The sequence below is a fragment of the Phacochoerus africanus genome, chromosome 11 (genome assembly GCF_016906955.1).
Source record: "Phacochoerus africanus isolate WHEZ1 chromosome 11, ROS_Pafr_v1, whole genome shotgun sequence".
NCBI classification, from domain to species: Eukaryota; Metazoa; Chordata; class Mammalia; order Artiodactyla; family Suidae; genus Phacochoerus; species Phacochoerus africanus.
Window position 1 is genome coordinate 61,182,821 of NC_062554.1, and position 17,698 is coordinate 61,200,518.

Genomic DNA, 17,698 nt, shown 5'->3' on the forward strand with positions numbered 1-17,698 from the left:
CAAACGATTACACATTTAGAATGGATAAACAATGAAGTTCTTCTCTGTAGCACAGGGGACTATATCCAGTCACTTGTGATAGAACATGATGGAAGAGAAAATAGTGTGTATATGAAAAATAGTATATATATGACTGGGTCACTTAGCTGTATAGCAGAAATTGATAGAACATTGTAAATCAAGTATAATAAAAAAATAAAAAAAAAGAAGTGGGAGGAATTTGAAAGGGTCTTTCTACCAGGGGAAGTGTGGGAGACCCTGGGTAATATTTAAGCTGAGTCCAGGGCACTCCTGGGTAGGGGGCATTCTATCCCCTGTGGATCATGAAGAAGCCAGCTCTTTCCTCCCCTCAACCCCCAGGCCTGGTGTCTGGCTTGTGTGAAATTCCCTAGGATGGAATCTGGTGCTGGAGGTGCCCTAAGGCTGTGGCTTCCTCAGCCTCCCAGGAGGATAAGGGGAGTAGTGGAAGACTGCTTCACAGAAAGCAGACTGCTTTGCAGAAAGTGAGCTTCTGCCAGAGCAAAGCCTGGGTCTGCTACCTTCCTGTGTGCTGGGGCAGGAACGTAAGAGTGAGGCTTCTTCCCCTCCCAAGACACACAGGACACCTGGGGCACTGGTCACTGGACTCCCACACAATGTTAAAACCCTTTCCCTGCCAGACTGTTGGATGAGAAACACTACCTAAAGGCAATTAATAGAGCAGGGGGTAGCTGGGGGGTGGGGTGCAGTGTATATGCTCTCCCTATAGTGCCCCCCAGGGGAGCTCAATTAGAGCTGGACCCTTCAAGTCAGCTTGTGTACAATTCTCTGGTTGATGGTGAGGTAACATGGCAGTTGATATGATCAATTCTTAGGCACTAGTCTGTCTAGTGTTCATAATCATTAAGGAGTTAATTGCTTCCAATTGGTGGTTTCAGCATTTGTAAAACAACTCAGATGTGCATCAGATACTATTATCTATGTACTTCATAGAGGAGATACTGCAAAGGATAGTGGAAGGGGTCTGCCTTGGGAAGGCCCCAGAGGGTCTTGGTTCATCAACAAGAGAAGGTGGGGCTGCCCCTTTGGTGTGGAGGGCAGCAGAATCACAGCTCTCTGAGGGGTCTGTTTGCCCCCAAGATGAGATGGCGATGCAGTGATTGGACAGATGTGTCTAGTCTGGGAGAGGGGTCTAGCCTGGAAATGTCTTTGGAATCATCCCAGGGAGGAAGAGGAAAGGCCAGGTGGGGGCAGGTGGGTTACAGCAGACTCCATGTAGGAGACTTTCTTTCTACTCAGAGCCAGAAAGGAGTGGCTATCAGGGGCTCAGCTCCATTCCCTTGTTTCCATGTAAAACTTCTGTGTTGGAGATTGAAACACTACCAGGAGACTTCTGAACCCATTCTGCCATGGTTCAAGTAGAGAAAAGAATCTTTGCAGGCCCCACCCATGTCCCCACTGGGAATGAATCCCATCAGGGTACTGGGGCTCACAGACTCCAGCAAACTCCTGCCCTGGTCTTCCTCCTTTCTCTTGCCTGCTGGTCAGAGACCCAGGCACCCCAATCTTGCCTCCACCCCACCCCCAGGGCCTGGATTCTGAGACAGCTTAGAAGTCATGTAATACCCTCATACTCCTTTATTTGCTTGGGGGTGAAAATGTCTTAAAAGCTGCAACTGGCTAATTTGGGGGGGCTGAACATTTCCAGAAGGTATGAGTGGAGAGATGGGATGTGAGGCTCCTATGTCTGCCAGGCCTTCCCAGTGTAAAGATCTATGTGTTTCTCCAGGCTAGTCACTTCCCCACACCATCCTCCCAGGAAGCTCAGATCCAGGAATAGGAGGGCAGAGGCTCTCCGTGTATGCTCATCTGTAACCTATGATGAGAAGCGTGGCTCTGATCACCTGTCATTACCAATGCTCTGCTTCTCTGAGGTCATGTGTACAGAGGTCTCAGCATTGCTAGCTACTACACCCTATTTCATAAAACAAAGCCCAGTGCTTATGCACAGTCCATTGTGATTTGTTCTACAGATCCAGTTCATTTTCAAAGTCAACTTAGGTCAGCACATTTGCTCCACCACCAACAGTTTTTTCATACATATCTAATACAGTTAGATTCTATGTTCCATTCTATGACACTCCTACATCCTAAAGAACAAAATTTGAAAAAATTACAATTGCCCCCTTGTGCTGTACAAATCTATGGGCTTAAACAAATTCATAGTGACAGGCATCTATCCTAAACTATCACATGGAATACCACCTCCCCACCCCATGATCTACTTATTTATTTATTTATTTTTGCTTTTTAAGGCCACACCCATGGCACATGGAAGTTCCCAGGCTAGGGATTGAATTGGAGCTGCAACTGCTGGCCTAGCCACAGCCACAGCAATGTTGGATCTGAGCTGCATCTGTGATCTACACCATAGCTCATGGCAATGCCTGATCCTGAACCCACTGAGAGGGGCCAGGGATCAAACCCAAATCCTCATGGATCCTAGTCAGTTTCTTAACCACTGAGCCACAAAGGAACCTCCCTGATCTGCTTATTTATGTAGATTTTCCTTTCCCAGAATGTCACAGATGAGGTCACTTATGACTTGAACCTAGCCAGAACCCAGATTGGGACTTGAGCCCATGTGCTGCACTCTAACCCAGCCAGAAGTCAGACTGGGGGTTGAACTTACAGGTTTGTAATGAGAACACTCACTTGGTGTTTAGACTTACTGAAGTTTAAGTTCTTAGTATCTGAGTGCAGAAGGAATTCAGTGAGAGACAAAGTGACAGGCAAAAATAGATTTATTAAGGTAGGATGCTTGTGAGAGGTATGAACTGACAGGTAAAGAAGCTCTGCCCTGAGGATTAAGTGGGCTATACTTTTATAATCCAAGGAAAGTGGGGAGGGAGGGAAAGACCTCCCCACTTCCTTGTTCTTATAGTAGACGTCAGGCTTACATCACTAGCTCCTCTTTAATATCTGGGTAGGAGAGTATTTGACCCTAAGAGGTCAAACTAGGACTCTCATGGCACTTATTCAAATCAGTATATGGGTAGTTCCCTGATGGGACTTCTACAACTGAAACTGACAGGATTAATGTCCTGAACCTAGCCAGAACACAGATTGGGACTTGAACCCATGTGCCATCTTCAGCTAAAACAAAAGAAAGATTTGGGGGGAGAGGCATGTGATCATGCAAAGCACAGTAAACAAGGGTGTGTTTGTTATGCAGATTTAAGTCAGGACTTATTCATTGATAAGAGTTACTGGAGATTTAATCATCCTTCAATTTCTGGTACAATGAACATATCCTACAAATGGAGCTTTCTCTAACAAATGTAAATGCCTTTCACAAAATGGCAAACTCTATTCAGTTTTCTGAGATTTCTTTTTTTAATCAAATGGAAATAATCCTTGTGCCAAAGAGATATATTTTGGGGTGACATATTCTGCTCCTTGACATGGATGTACACCCAATTTGCTTATGCATTTGTCTATTAAAAGCCATCCTAATTTATTCAAGTTTTTAGGCATTATGAGTAGAACTGCTGTATTTAATTGCATCCTTGTTTGCATCTGGACAACTTTTCAAAGCAGTCGCCTAAATACTGGAAGCATGGTTATTGGTTCCTAGATGAGACTTGCTTAGCTTTGGGAAAAACTGCCAAACTGTCTTACAAAGTGGCTGTGTTACTGTTATGGCAGCTGCCCAGCAGCCCCATGCCACAGCACATCAGCTCTAGCAACAGCCCTTTGGCTGTAGTATACCAGCTCTAGCCACAGCCCTGTGGCTGTAGTGTACCAGCTCCAGCAGCTCTGTGGCTGCAGTGTATCAGCTCTTTTACCTGGTGAGAAACCAAGTGAGCACTTGGAGAGTTGGAGAACTCAGGTTTATTATGACAGCGGGCTCAGAGATCTCTCTCCCAAGTCTGAGCCCTGAAGAAGGATTTAAAAAGGTTTTTATGGGCTACCTCTTCTGGGTCTGCGCTTGGTGGACCAGAGTGAAGTCAGGCAAGGTAGTAGATATGGGAGAAAGCTTACAGATGCAGATGTGTAGTGGAGGGGTGGTTAGGGGCAGTTGGCTGGACTTTGCTTGGTCATCATGGCCGGGGTCTCTCCTTTCTACCTTTTTATCAGGATGTTTTCTCCTACAATTCCAGTAAGCCCAGACTTTTGCATCTTTTCATAGAAACATGTTAAACTCCTTAACTTGAGGTATATGGTTTTCTGTAATCTTTTGTTCTTGCTACCTGCCTATGTATTTTAGCTCACCCCTTTGCTTCCTTGAGGGAGTTTTCTCAGGGCTACCTGAGATGCTCTCTCCTGGGTATTGGAAATTAAGATAACTCTGGCTTGGGTCATCAGTGTTAGAAAGTGAGACATGTGGACAAGGAGAGATCTTGACAACCTCTTTACTTCTGCAGAAGGGCACATGTACTCCAAAAAGTGTGTGTGCTGAACAAAGGACCCTCCCTTATTTATCCCCAATGCAGGTGATTTACCTGTCCCTTTCCCATTGGCCAGGTCAGGGCACACATTCTTCCCAGTTGGCTAATTGAAACAAATTGATGCTAGGAAAAGAGGTAAAGAGGAAGAGGGTCACAGGGGGTGTTTCTGCCAAAACTGGAGCAAAATGGAGTAACCAAGATTTCCTTTGATAGAAAAGACATTATGTTACTTTCTGCAATTTCCCCCTTTCATTTTTATCAAATATTCTTTTCTTCAAACTTTTTGAGCATGGTTTGGCTCTAATGCTCTATTGTGTCCATCAGGAGTACATTGGCTTGGTGGGGAGAGGGCCCAAGTTGCTTTGTTAGGGCAGTCTCTATTAATCTTTGAATAAGTCCCCTGGCACAAGGAATTATGCAACATGCAACTAAGACAAGGACACTAACTACAACAATTAAAGGGGTAAAGATTGAAGCTATTAGTCCCTTCCATTTTCCAAAGTAATATTCTAAAAGGTCTGTGAAGGGATCATTAATACCAGAATTCTCTGAAAGCTCATCTGCTAAGGTCATTAATCCACTTAGGGCCTTTGTGATGGTGCTGTCTGGGGTGGTGTTATTGGGAATGAATGTACAGCACTGGATACCAATCATTACACAGGCTCCACCCTTTTTTGCCAGCCTTGTCTAAAGCAAGTCTATTTTCCCATGCCATTTGGGAGTCTTCCTGACTCAGTTATTGATTGAGTCTCCCCATCAATGACTGAGTAACTATTGTGTAATTTTTCCTGGATGACCTGAGAAGATCCATCAATGAATAAATGTCTCCCTGAATGGAAGGGAATTTCCCATATATCTGGTTGGGTTTTGGTCTGGTAGTCTATTAAATTTAAACAATGATGTTCAATGGGAGTTGAGGGCTCCCTTTGAGTGAGGAAAGAAGCAGGGTTTAAGCCCCAATTGGTGATTCAAGTTGTCATCCCTTTCCAATAAGATTGCCTCATATTTTAAAATTTGGGAGTCAGTAATCCATCTCCCTAACCTTTGTTTTAGGATGGCTCATACCTGGTGTGGGGTACTCATGGCTAGCCTTCCTTCAAAGGTGAGTTTCCTGCTCTCTTCAGTTAAGAGGGTGGTGGCGGCTACTGACTGTATGCACTCAGGCCATCCTCTGGTGACAGGGTCCAGGAGGTGGGAAAGAAGGGCCACTGGCTGGCAACTTCCCCTATGTTCCTGTGTGAGGATCCCTAGAGCTGTTCCCCTGTCCACACTTAAAAATAAATGAAAAGGTTTTTCAAACGATGGTAGAGCCAGAACATGGGCACCCATCAGTGCCTCCCTCAGATCCCTGAATTGTTGCATTTCTTCCTGGCTTCATAGTAGGTGATCAGGGCCTTCCTCCACAAGCTTAGAATATAGATTTTTAGTTTTTAATGCATAAGAATCAATCCAGGAGTTCCCATCATGGCACAGTGGTTGACGAATCCAACTAGGAACCATGGGGTTGCAGGTTCAGTCCCTGGCATTGTCATGAGCTGTGGTGTAGGTTGCAGATGCACCTCGGATCCTGCATTGCTGTGGCTCTGGCGTAGGCCGGTGTCTACAGCTCCAATTCGACCCCTAGCCTGGGAACCTCCATATGCCACGGGAGCAGCCCAAGAAATAGCCCCCCCCCAAAAAAAAAGAATCAATCCAAAGGTGACAATATCCAATAAGGCCTAGAAACTTTCTAAGTTCATATTTGGTAGGTGGTAGAGGCAGGCCTAAGATCCCCTCTATTCTTTCTGGGCTGAGTTTTATTTTACCCCCACTTATTAGATGTCCTAAATATTTTACCTCCTTTTCAACAAATTGTAACTTCTTCTTGGAGACCCCAAGGCCTTGTTCCCCAAGAAAACTGAGAAGGGAAACTGTAGCTTCTGTGTTTCTTTTGATCAGTGTTTGAGAGTAACAAGTCATCTATATATTGGAGTAGACAAGTCCCATGAGGGGGTGTAAAGTCTCCCTACACCTGTTCTAAAATTTGCCTGAGAAGATGTGGGGAGTCTGTAAACCCCTGGGGGAGGACTGTCCATCTATATTGTTGTCTTCTTCCAGTTACTGGGTCCTCCCATTCGAAAGCAAGTATGTCCCGACTGTCCCAGTCCAGGGGGCATGCCCAAAAGGCATCCTTTAAGTCAATTACACTGAACCATTGGTGGTCAAATGGAATTTTACTCAGGGGGGTATAAGGATTTGGGACCACCAGATGTTTAGTCTTAACAATCTGATTAATTGCCTGCAAATCCTGGATAAGGTGATAGGACCCATCTGCCTTATGCACAGAGAGAATGGGGTATTAAAGGAAGACATGCAGGGTTCTAAGAGGCCCTCTTGAAGTAGTCCCTCTATAATTGGTTTAAGTCCCATCCTTCCTTGTAGTGGGATAGGCTATTGTTTTTTTCTGGACTGTTTCTCCAAGGATCTTTAACTGTATTTTAATTGGGGTCACTTTAAATCCCTCATGATTTCCCTCTGATGCCCACACTTGTGGTTGAATTTGTCCCTCCAATGTTGGGGTTAAAAGATTCAATTTTACTTGTAAAATTTTTTTGGTAACCTGTAAGCCCAGTCCCAATTCAGCCATTAGGTCTCTTCTGCACAGGTTTGTGCCGGCCTGTGGAAAAAAAAGGAAGCATATTTTGGCACATCTGTTTTGGAAATTTACTTTGGTTTCTTCTAAAATTTGTACTGAAAATCCTTCCCCTTTTACCCCAGATACTAGTATCTGTTCATGAAAAGGATAAAGCCCTTTGGGCAAATAACAAAGTGAGGAGAAAGATGCCCCTGAATCAATAAGAAAAATCATAGTTTCATGGTATGGCCCTACCTCTAAATTTACCAAGGGCTCTGGGTAGAGAATCTGTGGATTTTTACGTTGGTAAATTACTATTGAAAGCCCCTGAGCCCCCCTAGTCCTCATCCTCCTCAAATAACATGAGAGGGATTGTTTTCTCCTCCTTTTTCCATTCAGGGTATTCCCTTTTGAAATGTCCCAATTTGCTACACCTAAAGGACTTGTTTTCACCTTGCCATCTAGTCCCCTTTCCCTTATGCCTTGTTTCTGGGTAGTGGTGAGGCTGATATTGTGACCCTTTCTTACTTTTGTCCTTAGGGCCTTTTCAGCTTGGCATGTCTTATTCTGGTTAATATGTAAGCATGATCTTGGCCCTTTGTTTCTGCTTTTCCTCATCCCTTCTCACATAAATCTTTTGTGCCTCTTTTAATAGGTCCTATAATGGTTTATCTTTCCAATCTTCTATTTTTTGTAACTTCTTAGAAATATCTGGCCAGCTATTAGTTACAAAGCAAAGTTTGAGCATGCCCTGTCCCAGAGGGTCAGTGGAATCTATTCCACCATATCTTCTCATCTGAACTCTGAGTCTTTCCAAAAATTCAGTTGGTCCCTCCTCTTTACCTCAAATGCCTTAGATATATTTTGAGTTTGAAGTATAGCATCCCTAATTCCCTGAATTATTAGATTTCCCAAGTCCATCATATGGCCCTTGTGGACTACATGGTTATTGTCCCATCCAGGGTCTTTGGTGGGAAATTTTGTTTCTGCCCTAACTTCCCCTGGTTGGGGAGGGTGGGTTTGCTCCCATGAAGCCATGGTTGCTCTTTGAATTATCCCTCTATCTTCCTCAGAGAACAGAATGCTCAAAAGAGGCATTAATTCAAAGCATGTATAGACTTGTGGTCCAAGGAATTAATCTAGTTGATCTGCTACCCCATATGGGTCTTCCAGCAATGGTCACAATTCTCTCCTAAAATTTCAGACCTCAGTGCTGGTTAAAGGGGTATTTACATATCCTATTCCTCCCCCACCTAAGGGCACCTCTCCTAGTGGGAAGAGCATTTGTGGCCCTTCGTGTCTATCCCCAAGTGTAGCAGTGGGAAAAGGAAAATTTTGGATATCCTCCTGACATTGTTTTAACTCTCTTTTAAGTCTGGAATAAGACCCTGCCATATCCACTGGTTTTGCTGAGGTGGTGAGCTTTGATCCCACAGGCTGTGGCAGTGTGCCTATACCTGCGGGAACCCCTCCTGTTCTGACTTCCCCAACAGTGGCAGTGTGCTAGGCTCCTCCCATTTCTGCTTTGACTCTGCTAGTGGAGGCGGTGTGCTTGCACCTGCACAGTGAGCTCTGTGCTCCTCCCCTTCTCATGCTAACTCCATGACTGGAGCCAGTGCCCTTGTACCTGGGCAGTGGGCTCTGCACCCCTCCCCCTCTGTGCTCCCCTGGCAGTGACAGTGGCAGCAGCTGTGGCTGGATGGGAACCAGCACCATTTTGGGGATTGTAAGGTGGTGGCAGCGAGCCAGGGGTGTCCCATGGAGGAGAGGAGATCCCAGAATGTTTTTGGGTTTCCTCCTCTTTTCCCTTCTTATCCCATGCTCTGAGGGGAAATAAAACCACTGGTCCCTGCTGCCAACAGAGAGCATAATAAGTTTCCTCCTGAAATCCTGGTGACTTGTCCTGGACAAACTGAATGAGCAGCTTACAGACCCAATCCTCATCCTATCCAAAGTTTGGCCAGAAGACAGATGGGGTGAAAATAGGTGTCCATGTCCAGATAAAACAGCAATACTTAATCACTTTTCCCTTCTTTTTGTCCTTCATCCATGGATTGTCACCCCAATACTTTAACATTAATCCCAGAGGACTTTATGAAGGAATTTGGTGCCCCCCCCCATTTCATTCTCCAAGTAGAGGTACAGGTCAGGAAGACTTAATTCCCATTGCCCAGGATCATGTTCTGATCCTCCAATTTCACCTGAAATCGCTGGTCTCACCTGAGACACTATGAGGCTTATGGACCCCCTTCCCTGACCACCAAGGATCTTTCCTACCTTGCTCCATTAACAGAAGCTGCCTGGTCACTGTGTGATTTCCCATGTTGTCGAGAACCCTCCATGGGTTTGAAGTTCAAAGGCATGGTGGACTTCTCAATTCAGGGCCACTGCAACAGGGCTGTGGGATGCATCTCCACTCAAAAGTCCATGGTCCAGTGGACCCCAAATCCCAGATGAGCCCGCAAGTCTATTAGAAATTAAGATAACTCTGGCTTGAGTCATCAGTGTTAGAAAGTGAGACATGTGGACAAGGAGAGATTTTGACAATGCTCTTTACTTCTGCAGAAGGGTGTAGGTACTCCATAAAGTGTGTGCACTGAACAAAGGACCCTCCCTTATTTATCCCCAATGCAGGTGATTTATCTGCTCCTTCCTATTGGTCAGGTCAGGGCACACATTCTTCCCAGTTGGCTAATTGAAACAAATTGATGCTGGGAAAACAGGTAAAGAGGAAGGGGGTCACAGGGAGTGTTTCAGCCAAAACCAGAGCAAAATGGAGTAACCAAGATTTTCTTTGATAGAAAAGACATTATGTTACTTTCCACATGGGCTTAAGTCCTAATTTTGCCCCAAATAAAACTTAACTCTCAACTTTCAGGTTCTGTGTGTGTGTGTGTGTGTGTGTGTGTGTGTGTGTGTGTGTGTGTGTGTGTGTGTGTGTGTTTAAGCTGACAGTAGCAATTGTTATTGTCATATTTTTTGAGCTTGGCAGTCTTAGTAGATGTACCTGATGATTATCGCATGATTTTAACTAGTAATTCTCTAATGGTAGATTGTGGTGAGCATAATTATGTGTGCTTATTTATTGTCTGCATGTCTTCTTCGGACAGGCATCTGTTCAGGTCTTTACCTGCTTTTTTTATGAGGTTGTTTTAGTGTTCTTTGTATATTTTGGGTCCAAATACCTTATTGGATATATTTTGCAAATATTTTTCTCACAGCTTGTGGCTAGTCTTTTGGTTTCCTGAATAAGGTCTTTCAGGTACACATCTTTAATTTTATAAAGTCAACATTTTTCTTTTATTTGTGGGTTCTCTTTTTGCGTTGTGTGTAAAAACCCAAATATCATGATCTACACGCCAAATCCAAATCAGATTATCTTGATAATTTCGATAGTTTTGCATTTTAAATGTCTATGAATAAATTTGAGTAGATCTGGTGTAAGTTTTTTTTGTGTGTACACATTTAGTTTTATTGTAACAAAACAACCTGTACACTTTTAATGTGTAAAACTTAGCATCATCTTTCCTTTCCAGGGAAACAAAAAGAACAATTTAAAAATAAACACACACACACAAACCACAAAAACAAAACAAAAAAATAAATAAAAATAAAAATAAACAGGAAGAAAATTACATTAGATAATGTCAGTTGCAAATAAGATCCTACAGGTTCGGCTGATTCTCCCATTCAGCAGCAGGGCTCAAGTCATCATTAGGAGAAAATTTTATTTTATTTTTTTAATTCCTTTTTTTTTTCTTTTTTGTCTTTTGTCTTTTCAGGGCCACACCCATGGCATATGGAGATTCTCAGACTAGGGGTCAATTGGAGCTGCAGCTGCCGGCCTACGTCACAGCCACAGCAATGCCAGATAAGAGCCACGTCTGTGACGTACACCACAGCTCACAGCAACGCCAGATCCTTAACCCACTGAGCAAGGCCAGGGATCAAACCCACAGCCTCATGGTTCCTAGTCAGGTTCATTAACCACTGAGCCATGACAGGAACTCCAAGAATTTTATTTTAAAAGTGTCATCTTAAACTGCAAGGATGCCATTAAACATCACAATTAAACATGCCAAAGGAGAAGCCATGTTATCAAAATGCCCACTTAACCCACCCAATCATCTCAAACACACCCTTTGCCAACCTTACATAACCACATTTTTTAAAGTTTTTTTTTTCAACAAGGAAAAGTAGACAGGTACATGTTGGTAAATGCTAACTGTCCATATTCACGTAGAAACACTGTGTAATCTCAGCCAGATATACAGAGAAAGGAGAAAAAGCTAGAATTCTATGCACTACCACACAGGGGCCTAGCACTCTCCAGCTTCCAGCAGAGCTAAGAGAGCAGAAGATTTTTCCTTCTTTCCACAGAGCATGGTGGTGTTGATTCCATTAAGTTTTTTGTTGAGACAGGAAGGGATAAAAATGAATTTGGAATTGAAAGGGGTAGAGACTCTTTTCTCACTGAATTCTGCTCAAAGTGTTTCCCTCTAAAATAAATTGAGAACCCTGGTAATAGGGGAAAGGGCAACTGAGCACAAGAGGAGAAAAAATTGGGGGGGGGGGAAGAGACGACTGCAACTTGCTCCCAGGGACTGGAGTAAATTAAAAATGGTTGGAATTCATCAGTGTTCGATTAGTCATCTTCTCCTTCCTCTGCTTCCCCTTCCTCTCCCTCATTATCATCTTCATCTTTTTCACCTTCATCCTCATCCCCTTCTTCCTCAATATCTTCTAATCCTCTTCCTCTTCATTATCATCATCTTCTTTTCCTTCCTCTTCTTCATCCATGTCAGGGAACAAGTAGTACAGTAATGGATTTGGCCAAATACCATATTTGATGACCTTTCCTAACTCACCTGCACCTGCTTCAGAATGATTAGTAAACCAGGTGAAGAAGCTCTCTGGTTCTTCACGCTGTCTTTTCCTGCAGGTTTTATTCTACATTTGACTTGAACCATTTTCAGATTTCCATTTGATTTCAGTGGACTTTGAAGATGGATCACCACTCTCATTCAGATGAAATTTTTTGGAGAAAACTTCATGTTCGAAGTAAGGGTTTTTATCAAAATAAAAATCTATTCCGTAACCTTATTTAATATCCTCAAATGCTGTCATTTGAACTCTTGTCAAATAATGCAGCGACTCGTCTCTTCATCCTGCTCCCCTAGCAGTGCAGACACTTGCGGGTGGTTGACAAATGCTGTCACCCCCAAATTTAGAATTTTGAGAATCAATTCCACCTCTTCTGAGAAAATGGTTAGTGGAATTTGTGATATTTCTGTTTTACTTTCAAAATCTCCTCACTGGCTTGTTCATTAAGTCTGTTTCATTTTGCACTTCATCAATATGTTCAATTGCTTCTTGCTGTTCTTTTTCTGAGGTCCTGTGGGCCCGGTGGAGGTTGGAGTTCAGTTGTTTTTTACTGACTTTGACTTTGGCCACCGGCGCGGCTGATGTGGTGCTTCTCCACAGTCGGGGATGGGGGTGGGGGTAGAGGGTGGATGGGGGATGGGCAGAAAAGGTAAGGCGAAGGGGGAGGGAAGCGGCTTCCCCCATGCCACACGCCCTCCCAAACATTTGGGCCACCTTCTCTAGGTGCTCACTCGCTGGCTCTTCCTTCCCCTGGCTCGCTTGCGCGACGCCATAGCCGCCTGAGGACGAGGGAGGAGCTGGGGCGGCTTGCAGGTCAGGCTTGGGTTCCAGCTTTGGAGCAGAAGCCTTGGCGGGCTGGCCACTTGGCTTCCTTCCTCACGCTCTGCGCTGCAGCTCGCTGCTCGCGCTCCCTGAGTCTCCTCCTTCTCCTCGATTTGGTATAAGTTCTAAAGTTATATGTCTACATTCATTTTATTCCCTACAGTTTTCAATTAATTCTTCCTTCGCTACTTTGGAGAGGTAATGGGATATTTGGCTCTATTTTAGTGTGAATTTCCACAGTTTAATGGATTCAGCTGATGGGGCCTCAGCTGACCTGCCTGGGTAGCTTGATGCACTTCCGACCCAATGTAGGAGTGCACGTTGTTGGTTTGCCTGCTGATCTGGCTCTGTGCACAGCGGCCAGGAGAGCTCCGTCTCCCCAGGACCAGCTGGGGTCGTTGGCTTCTGGAACACGTGGGGTGAGTCCACGCTGACAGCCTGGGTTTCAGGACAACTTGAGGTGAAATCCATGCTAACAGGAGCTCGGTCTCCTCAAGACCTGCCCAGGAGGTGGTGCCCCTGAAAGAAACAGGTGAAGGGAAAGAGGAAAAGTGAGGAAAAGTGGGCAGGAACTTTCTATGCCTGGCTGACTGCTGAGGGATGTCTCTTCCGAGGACCCAGGAGAGGAAGGGCTTGATGCGGAAAATTGTGTGTTTTAGTCAGTTTTTGTGTGGGGTGTAGTGTACAGTGTCCTCTTTGGTGTGTGGTGTCCAGTTTTCCCAATGCTATTTATTGCAGGGGCTGTCCTTCCCCTGGTGTTTGTTCTTGGCTCCTTTCTTGCGAGTTAACTGACTAATTGCATACCCATAGGTTTATTTCTGGGCTTTATTCTGTCCCTTTGGTCTGTGTACCTATTTTTGTGTCAATTCCACACTTTTTTTTTTTTTTTTTGCTTTTTAGGGCCACACCCATGGCATGTGAAGGTTCCCAGGCTAGAGGTTGAATTGGAGATGTAGCTGCTGGCCTATGCCACAGCTACAAGCAAGCTGGGATCCCAGCCTCGTCTGTGACCTGCATCACAGCTCATGGCAACACTGGATCCTTAACCCACTGAGTGAGGCCAGGGATGGAACCTGCAACCTCATGGTTCCTAGTCGAATTTGTTTCAGCTATGCCACAATGGGAACTCCAATTTAACTCTTTTTTTAGTGACTATGGTTTTGTAATGTAGCTTGAAGTCAGGAAGGGAGCTGTCTCCAGCCTGTTCTCCTTCCTCAGGGTCATTTGGGCTAATTGGGGTCTCTTTTGGCACCACACAAATGTTAAGATTATTCTGTTTCTATGAGAAATGCCGTTGGGATTTTAGTAGTGATTGCATTGAATGCGTACATTGCTTTGCATAGAATAGACATTTTAACTATTCTTTTCAACCATGAGCATAGACTATCTCCCCCCCCCCCCTTTTTTTTGCATTTGTTCAGTTTCTTTCATCAGTGACTTACAGTGTGCTTTCACATTCTTGGTTAAATTTATTCCTGGTTATTTTTTTTGGATGCAATTGTAAATGCGATCGTTTTCTTAATTTCTCTTTCTGATGGTTGATTATGTGGTATACAGAATCACAAATAATTTTTGTGTATTGATTTTGTACCTGAAGTTTTACTGAATTCATTTTTTTAAAAAATCTTTTTAGGGCCACACCCATGGCATATGGAAGTTACCAGGCTAGGGGTCAAATTGGAGCCACAGCAACACCAGATCTGAGCTGAGTCTGGGACCTACACCACAGCTCACAGCAATGCCAGAGCCTTAACCCACTGAGTGAGGCCAGGGATGAACCCATGTCCTCATGGATCCTAGTTGGGTTCATTACTGCTGAGCCAGGACAGGAACTCCCCCCCTTTTTTTTTTTTACTTCTGATAGTTTTTTGGTGGTTTTGATGTGAATATCTAGAATTCAGAAATCCCATTATTTCCATTGACTACAGCACCCAAGACATAATGTCTCCTATTGCAGTCTTCCTATGTTGTCCTTCTTTCTTTTTTTTTTTTTTTTTTCAGCCACCCCCATGGCATATGTAAGTTCCTGGGGCAGGGATTGAATCCAAACTGGGGCTGTGATGTATGCCACAGCCTCAGCAATGCTGGATCCTTAACCTACTGGGCCAGGCCAGGGGATTGAACTGGCACCTTCACAGAGATAAGGGGGTTATTAATCCATTGAGCCACAACAAAAACTCCCCATGGTGTCTCTTAATAATATGTGAACTCCTACATGTTGGTCACTACTTTGTGTGAACTGGATCTGGGTAGCTTGGCCTCTATAACAATTTTTATTTATTTTTTTTATTGTAGTTGATTTACATTGTTCTGTCAAATACAAATTTGATGTCTTTTTTTTCTGGTGTGGTATAACGTGTTTTTTGTTTGTTTGTTTTTGTTTTTTGTTTTTTTGATTTTTAGGGCTGCACCCATGGCATATGGAAGTTCCCAGGCTGGGGTCGAAATGGAGCTGTAGCTGCTGGCCTACACCACAGCTCACAGCCACACTGGATCCTTAACCCACTGAGCAAGGACAGGGATCTAACCTGTGTCTTCATGGATGCTAGTCAGATTTGTTAACTGCTGAGCCATGACAGGAACTCCTAACATGGTTGTTTTGATAAGAAATTTATTGTTTCATAAATTTCTATTTTTTTTTTGTTTTTTGTTTTTTAGGGCCACACTTGAGGCATATAGAAATTCTCAGGCTAGGGGTCATATGGGAGCTGTAGCTGCCAGCCTACACCACAGCCACAGCAACGTAGGATCCAGGCTGAGTCTGTGACCTATACCACAGCTCATGGCAACACTGGATCCTTAACCCACTGAGCAAGGCCAGGGGTCCTCATGGATGCTAGTCAGATTCGTTTCCACTGAGCCATGATGGGAACTCCTATCTCATAAATTTCAAATTTCAAATTTCCACTGAGCCATGACGGGAACTCCTATCTCAAACTTCAAAAACTTTTAAATAGCAGTTCAAAGTTTTCCACATTAACACAAAATACTCCAACTCTAGTGTGTTTTACCCAAAGCAGGGCCATTCTCTCAGGAGACCAGCACATAAACCCAAAATGAGGAATCATTATGATTTCCTCCTTTATCCACAGGCCTACTTCAGTGTTTACCAGCTGCCCCAACTCTTTGGAAATGTCTTTTTTCCATTCTAATCCAGTTTTATTTTAATTGAACCATTGCTGAGACTTTCCCTCATCTTTGAAACCTTGGTGAATTTAAAGCACAAGATAGGTGTGTGATCTAGTGGCCTTTCATGCATGGCTTCTTTCACTTTGGATGTTGTCAATGTTCATGTCAATGTAGCACTTAATCAGAACTTCATTTTTTCATTGTGACTAAAAATACATAACATTTACCACTTAAACATTTTATATGTACCATTCTGTGGCTTTAACCATGTCTACTTTCTTATAGAAATCTTCTCCCCATACATCTCCAAAATTTTTTCATTTTCCCCAAATGAAACTGTATCCGCTGAACAGTGACTCCTCTCAGGTCCTCACAACCAGATTCTTTCAGTCTCTGAATTTGACTCATCTGAATCACAGAATTTATCCTTCAGTGGCTGACTCATTTCACTTGGCATAATAACTTCAAGCTTCATCCACCTTGTAGCATGTGTCAGAATTTCCTCAGTTTTCAAGGTCAAATAATTTTCCCTTGTGTATATACCACATTCTATTTACCATTTGTCCATCAATGGACACGGGTTGCTTCCACCCTTTGTTATTTTGAATGATGCTGGTACAAATATTTGTTCCAGTCCCTGCTTTCAAATATTTTGCATAAATACCTTGAAATGGAATTTATGGCCCATATATTAACTCTATGGTTAACTTTTTGAGGAGCTTCCATATTGTTTCCACAGTGGCTGCACTATTTTACTTTATTCCTTTATATGGCAGAATACCGTGGAAATTCATGTTTGTACTGCATTTTGTGTATCTATTCACCTGTTGATTGACATTTTAACTGTTTCTATCTTTTGGCTACTGTGAATAGTGCTTCTGAGAATATTTATGTACAAAATTTTGTTTGAACACCTGTTTTTTATTCTTTATAACTAGGAGTGGGGTGGTTGACCCATATGGTACTGTACTATACTGTATTTTTTTTAGTAGATGTCAAAGTATTATACACATAGGCTGCACCATTTTACATTTCTACAAGCAATTTTTAAAAGTTGTATTTGCTCTATATTGTTGTTAGTATTTGTTATTTTTAATTTTTCTTGCCTATAACAATTCTAGTGTGTTTGAAGAGGTTATTGCATTATGGTACTTATTTGCATTTTTATCACAACTACTGATATTTGAAATGTTTCCATATACTTGTTGACCATTTGTATGTCTTGTCTGGAGAAGACTCTGGTCAAGTCCTTTGTATGTTTTAAAAATTAAGCGTTTTTTTTTTGGTTAATGTATTTCATGATATATTTTGGATAACATACTCTTATTAGATAATGCGCAAATATTTTCTTCCATTCTGTGTCCTGCCCTTTCACTTTTCAGATAGCATTTTCTTTCTTTTTTTCTTTTTGGGGCCATGCTCGTGCCATATGGAGGTTCCCAGGCTAGGGGTCAAATCAGAGCTGTACTTGCCAGCCTGCAATGCAGGATCCGAGCTGCATCTTTGACCTACACCGTAGCTCATGGCAATGATGGATCCTTAACTTACCGAGTGAGGCCAGGGATCAAACCTGCACCCTAATGGATGCTAGCCAGTCAGATTTGTTAACCACTGAGCCACGACAGGAGCTCCTGGGATAGCGTTTTTGATGTGACAAATATTTTAACTTTGAAGAAATCCAGTGTATCTGTTTTTTTCTTTAATTGCTTGTGCTTTGGTGTCAGATCTAAGAAACCATTACTAAATACAAGATCCTGAAGATTTATTTCCCTGGCCTATTCAAGAGATTACAACCATTACTAAATACAGTATCATAAAG

At 43.1% G+C, this 17,698-nt stretch overlaps 1 pseudogene; it reads right to left on the bottom strand.

Annotated features, from left to right (window-relative positions):
• Positions 1-11,689: 11,689 nt before the first annotated feature.
• LOC125112143 (protein SET-like) lies at positions 11,690-12,612 on the bottom strand (annotated as a pseudogene).
• Between the last annotated feature and the right edge of the window lie 5,086 nt (positions 12,613-17,698).